The sequence below is a fragment of the Gavialis gangeticus genome, unplaced genomic scaffold (genome assembly GCF_001723915.1).
Source record: "Gavialis gangeticus isolate Ggan-Ray unplaced genomic scaffold, GavGan_comp1, whole genome shotgun sequence".
NCBI classification, from domain to species: domain Eukaryota; kingdom Metazoa; phylum Chordata; order Crocodylia; family Gavialidae; genus Gavialis; species Gavialis gangeticus.
Genome location: NW_017729022.1, coordinates 65,177,005 through 65,184,020, shown reverse-complemented (window position 1 = coordinate 65,184,020; position 7,016 = coordinate 65,177,005).

The window sequence follows — 7,016 nt, the reverse complement described above, 5'->3', positions numbered from 1 at the left end:
GAGAAAGGTTAAAAGAGCCCATTCTACCAAAAGTAATACTCAAGAAAATAAATCTAAGTAAATTTTAATAGCAACTTTATTAAAGAAATACAGATAAGGTATACATGACTAAACAGCACAAGTAAGGCATATCTAGCAAGTGATTAAAATGGGAAAATATGCATTCACCTAAAGAAATAACAATCTTATTCATAATGTGAAAGAAAGCAATCATAAATGCTTTAAGTCCTAAAGTCTTAAAAAAACTTCTAAGAAGTGGCCAGCCTGTTAGGGGAAAGGACTTCTTAGGTTTCAACAACTAAGTTTTTGAGAAGCACTAACTTGGTACACCCATGGATGGGCAACTCAGCATTGCACATCTTAGGACCTTTTACAGTTGATAGTAATAATGTATAAAACAACAAAGAGTTGCATTTTCCTGGCTCCTTTCATCTGTGGATCTAAAGCACTTCACAAACATGGATGAATTTAACCTCGCCCCTTAGTGATATTATTCCCATTTTACAAAAGGTAACTGAGGATTCATGAAGTCTAACTTTGGATCATGCCATCTAACTCCCTGTACTTTGCAAGTTAAATATCCTGCAGATAGCCATATATGGAACCCAATGTCACTACCTAAAGCATTTCATTTTCCAAGAGGCTCAATGACTGCACACCATCGGCATAGGACAGAAGAGATCAACCTGCCACCAATACCTGACCCCCGCTGCTAAGGCAGGGACTTGACTAGGGAATTGATCAGAGAAGCATGAACTTCCATAGGTGACAATCTATTTCATTAGATCTGACAAAGTGGGCTGTTGCACATGAAGGCTTATGCCACTCTGAATCAATTAGTCTCTAAGGTGCCACCCTGCCCTGCCTTCAGCTTTCTCTCTCATACGCTAGTTGAGTTGAGATCCTTAACCCTCAATTCATAAATCTGTTTTTCTAGCTCCCTGGTTCATTTCTGAGGCCCTGCTTTGAACTCGATCCTATATTCCCACATGATTCTTGAAGTGTAGACACCAGAACTGGGTACAGATGCTAGCAGTCTCTTTTGCCCACTTATTAGATGTTCAAAAACCACTTTCATACATTCTTCCATAGTAACCTTCATGGTCAGGAGTCTTCTGTTAACTTGTATGAACCTGCACTGTTACCTCCCTTCATATCCCTCTTTTAAACACTCCAATGCAGTGTCATAACTATGGTGGGGTGACCCAAACAGCCACTTTCAGTGCCAGCTTGGGGGAAAAAATGGCTGCTTCCATGGCCGTGCAATCACATGGGCAGCATGGTGGCAACCAGAAGTTGCTGCTGCCCCTGTGTGTGACAGCTGCCCTGGGTGCCATTAGCCAGGTGTCATTACTTTTCTGCTCCCATGCCTCACAAACGACTTGACACATTCAGTTGCATTGAGTGATGAGTGCAGCCTGTCACTATGCACTTAGATTGTAAGCTCCATACAGCATGGAGCATCTTTTTATACTGTTTTTGTATAGTGCCACACACAGCAGGGTTCTGGCCTGCAACTGGGCCTCCAAGGTGCTCCGATAGGTCATATAAATAATAATTAAAACACCAGATATTTTAGCAGTGGGTACACAGGCCAGGTCATTTTCCCACTTCTACTTCATGCCTCCCTTTCCAGTCCTGTGTTCCTGAAGACACCCAGCTTTGGGGGCTCTACTAGAAACAGCCCAGCTGATTAATGCCTCCCTGGGACCAGCAACATTTTGAGCTCTGGGAGCAAGCCAGCTTTCAATCCACCTAAGTTTACATCCTCTTAACTTCACATAATGCAAAGTTGTTTAAGCAAATGAGCCATGAGACACCAAGTCAGCAATATTAACACATTTGCCTTTATCAACCAATGGTGTAATCTTATCAAGACAAGTTTTCTTATTTTTCATTCCGTTTTTAGCTTCTAAGTCTTTGTTGAGAGTCGGAAATTAAACATTCCCCTATTTTACTTGGGAATCAGAGTCAATCTAATCATTCTGTATTTCCCAGGTCTTCCCCTTTACAATTTTAAAATACTGGAACTACCTTGGACCCTCCTTCAATCCTTTTGAATTTTCCCAGTTTGACAAAATGTATGAAAAATTAACATTAGGGGTTCAGAGCTCCTGACGACCCAACTTTTGAATGCAAGTTAAACATTTTCAACTCAACGGGACAGATAATTATAGCAGATGCCATCTCATGTCTTTTAAAAAAAAAGATGATAGACTTTCTATCCATAACAACATATGAAGGACTATATCCTCCTGCTTCATTCCAAATATAGGATAAAATATCAATTGGATTTGCCTACTGTTTCTATGTAACTACCTACTGTATTCTTATTTGCATCTAGCAATTGACCTATATTTGACACGACTTTTTTGTTGTTGTTCCAAATGTCTTTTTAAAATGCCTTTTTGTCTTTAACACTATTGGGCATTGATATTTCATCAATTCCTTTTTGTAAAGTAATTTTTATTCATTGCTATTTACTTTCCTCTTTTTATTCCTTATAGATTGATTGCTTTCTATTTTATTGCCCCTTCCACAAATCCTTTTAACAAGGATGGGTTCTCGGTTAGCACAATATTTTTGTGTGTGTTTGTAGAATCAGAGCTTTTTTGGTCCCCCCTCCATATGGGATATCTTTGGACAGTTCCCAGTTTTAGTACCAGTTTCCATTTTAAGTTTAAGTTCTAGTCCCTTACGTTGAAAGTTTCTTTACGCTTTTGGAAACTGGTGCTTAGAAAACTCCAAACATACTACGTGCTGACTGATACCTGCTTCTTTTTGCTCATTCTTTGGCCTGCGATTAAAACTTCTTCATCCATTATGACTTGCTCAGTGGTCACGCACAACATTAGTAACAGGTCTCTTCAGTCCACTGCTTCAAATCTACGACCTTCCTAAAGATACAGCAGAGGTACAGATACAACTCGAGAAACAGCAGCAGCATAATTGTGGATGAGTGACTGGGGCAAACCCCCCAGATGCTGACTTCAAGATACAAGAACAGAACTACCACCACAGCTGCCCCCAGGGCACAGCACCTTTGGGGCTATGACACCAAGGGCCTTGCTATCTCATTAGGAATAGCCCTAATTCTAAATCCCTTTGGTCTGATACAAACTGCTCCTGCAGCGGCACTCTTGTGAAGAGACAGGCTTAGCTGTATTGTAATCCAAACGGAGCAATATTTCTGGTTCTGGTGACATCAGTCGCTTTACTCTGTCAGGAGAACAACAGTCCCTGGCACCTCATGCTTGCCTGACAGGCAATACCCCAAACCCACAATACTTGGCCTGTTGAGAGGCTTCAAAGACTGCAGCAAAGAGCATAATCAAGATAGAGCTGATCTCTGTTCTGATAGTCAGGCTAGATCTTGGCTTATGGCCCCTGTTTTCTCCCTTTGATTTTGTCTGCATAAAAAGATGTTTAAACTGCCAGAAGAATTTGTGTTTTTCTATCTTTTGTTTCTCCCAACATTATTATTCCCGTTAATATATGTAAATTATACATTTGGGTATTGTGCCTGACTTGAGCCATGAAGCCTCATGAAAAAAAAAAATCCTAGTTCCATGGGCAAACTTCTGGCTCTGATGAATCCAATGGGAGTTTTGGAATGGTCTTCAAGGATGCAGGATTTTACTTTGTGTATACCAGAGGCCAGGGAGCAAAGACACTGAGTTGTGCAGTCAGGAAGACTCGTCTATCTGCTATGTCATTCCTCAAACTACTAGAACCAAAGAACAAGACAGAGAGGTAAGCACTGCTCAGTTCAGATGTGGAATGGGATTACAGCCAGGATGGTAGAGAGAAGGTACCAACCTGCTCTGGGCAGCTTTCCATCTTCCTTAAGGATCTTAACTACTGTTCAGCATATTTACTTTTTTTTTTTGTCAACTCTTTGTCGAAAAATCTGTGACTTTCCTCCTTGATACTTGTCTTTAAAGTGCTGGCCACCTGCTGCTCCTATTGACTTCAACAATTGCTCGGCACTGCTGAATATCAGGCCTTGTCATTTCGGTGCCTATGTATGGATGTCAGTGACTAATTTTAGATGCCTGGATTTAAAAACAATGGCAGAGCCAAAGGAGAGACTAGAAAGTCTCACCATAGTCTGACAAGGCTTCCAGTGGGACAGAATGGTGTTTCCTCTACCTTTTATTTGACCAGATTTACCTCTAAATTACAGGGTGTGAGCCCTAATTGATGCCGCTAAAGTTGTTGGCATTAGTTTGGGTCTACTCGGTGTGATATTAGAAACTGAACATGGATTTGGAGTGCTACATTTTGCTGTAACTTTTGACTGCTCTGACCCAAGACCCTGGCTGCAGCAGGCAATACTGGTTTATTTTCTAGTTCCTTGAATCTGGGTTGACATGCATGATATGGATGTGCTCTTCTCCCTGCTCCAGGCTGATAAGCTTTTTCAACTATAGTAGTCATTATTAGACCCAGGACCACGGTGGCCACGATCTTAAGGCTATATACAGCCTATACACATGCTCCGATGCCTTCTGATTAGAACGCGTCGAAGCAGTCTCGATTAATCTGCTTGATTAAATCAAGCCTGCTGGACCACTCTAATTAGAACGCTCCAGCGTGCTGCAGCATCTTGTGTACTCAGTGTCCCATGTTTCAAAATGCTATTTTGAAACATGGGGTGCTGAATACATGAGACAGTGTTTTAATTAGAGCCATTCTAATTTAAAAACATCCCCTCTCCCCCAGAGCATGTGTATCGGCACATGAATAAGTACAGATCGATGCTGCAAGTAGATGATTCACATCCTTTTATTTTTCCACCTAAAGTATCAATCCCCTTATCACTTGCCTCTGACTGAGAGGCAAGATTAAGAGAGAACAGATCAGTCCTCAATCAATGAGTGGCAAGTGACCATGGATTAGCTTTCATTTTTCCCCAGTATGAAGCCATACATGCTGGCAGTTATCATGAAAGCAGCTGGCACGTGGTACCTTTTTCTTCATATAGGATGTGCCTAGGCCTAGAGCTGCCAGCTCCTTCACAAGGCTGTACACAACATGGGAAACACTGGAGCTTCAACAGGTCCCTCAGGTATCAGAGGTACTGGGAGATCTGGATAACCAAACCAGTGCCCAGTGGGCACCTCAACCCCCTGTGGGAGATGACTGTTACTGGCTTGGGAAGATAGCAAATTTCAACCCCCTCCTTCTGGGGGGTCTCAAATTGTCTGGAAGTGAACATTTTCCCCTGGTTACTTTACACTTGAGGGGACCTGTCCTGCAGACTCACTTATTATACATGTGTTCAGCTCTGTGTGCTGGCCCCTCTGCATCCTTCTTACCTAGTTTGTTCACTGTAAGGAAAAATTTCTTTAATGTCCGAGCCCTCAAGGTCTGGAATAGACTGCCGTCAGAGGTGGTTCAAGCACCTACTTTGAACACCTTCAAGAGACATTTGGATGCTTGTCTTGCTGGGATCCTATGATCCCAGCTGACTTCCTACCCCTCAGGCAGGGGGCTGGACTCAAAGATCTTCCAAGGCCCCTTCCAGCCCTAGTGTCTATGTATATGACTATGGATTAAGTTGTTTAATCTTCCTAATACAGGAAGCAGATGACTGGATCAAACTCTGTTGCTAAATGTAACTGCCTTCCTCCATGAGAGACTTTATACTTTTCTGCTCATAGATGCTAGGTGACAGGCAGCCCTCACGTTGAGGCAGATTTTGTAGTGCTACATAGATGGCATAACTGGTACCCAGGTTGGGTAAGCAGAGCAGCAGCTTACATGACCCCATCTACTGCTGGGCCTATTAACGGCAGCCATCTGTGTGCCCACACTGCTAATAACTGGGCAGAACTCCCTCGCACACGAATAGGGGCTGTTCTGCCAAGGGCAAGATAGCTGCATCTCTGCAATAGGTGTAAATTCAGCCCCCAGCTCCCACCATAGGGCCCCATTTTTCACTAAATTTGCTGTGAGTTTTCTTCTATTTTTTTAAGAAACTCTTAAAAAGCTAAACATTTTTAAGCTAAACATTTAGTAAGCTAAACATTTTTCCAATAACTGGTAATATGAAAGGGGGAAGAGGCTGGACTGAGCGACAGAGCACTGGGTTTTCAATAGCGTGACACAGCACTACATGCCTGCATAGCAAAATCACAGATCAACATGGGAAAATTCAATATTGTTATAGGGAGAAAAAAACCCCCACAGTAAGGCATTAACAAAGCTAGGACCAATATAACACCCCCCACTGGTAGATACACTGTTCAATAGACAGAGTACAAACAGCCCTCAAGAGGTAGGAGTAGTTGAACCCTGAACTTGATTGGCAACTGGGAGGTGTTATTGCAGATCCAAGAGAAAGGACTTTCCTGATGTCTTCACCTGATTGAATTCCTGAGGTCGAATCCAGAAGTGCAAATCTCAGGTTAATTAATTTTCCAAAGAAATATGCCCAGACTTGAACTTCCTCATCAACAAGGAGTCAACGTCCAGTATTTCATTCAAATATGAGCACATAAGATTTCATCCTAAACAGGCCTTGGGAAGGCAGGGTCTGGATTGTGAGGGCTGTGCATGGGAGCAGAGGCTACCGTGAATGGAGGCCTAGAAGTGTGAGGCCATGGTTGGGAGAGGAAAGAAGGAGTGCCCTCACAGCTTGGAGCCCAGCTAATGGGAGAGGGCTAGAAGCACAGAACCCAAGTTGTGAGAGCGCACAACCTGGAAGTAGCAAGAGCCATGAAAATGCAAGGCCTGGGTGGCTAGAGAACACAAGACTTCAAATCCTGCCTCCCCTCCCTTCCCCCACCAAAGTCTATCATTGAAATCAATGGTGCTAGGACTTCTTTGTTTGCCTCCGTTTCTCTCCCATTCAACAGAGACTTCCAATCTGGTCTGAACTTCCCTCCACTTCTTTCTCTCCAGTCAGAGTCTGTTGACCTGCAGTGATTCCTGCCTCATCGAGCCCGGAAAGTAAGTAATTTTCTTCCTTCTCACCTTCTCTTAGCCCAATTTCTTGCTGGATTTTTCCT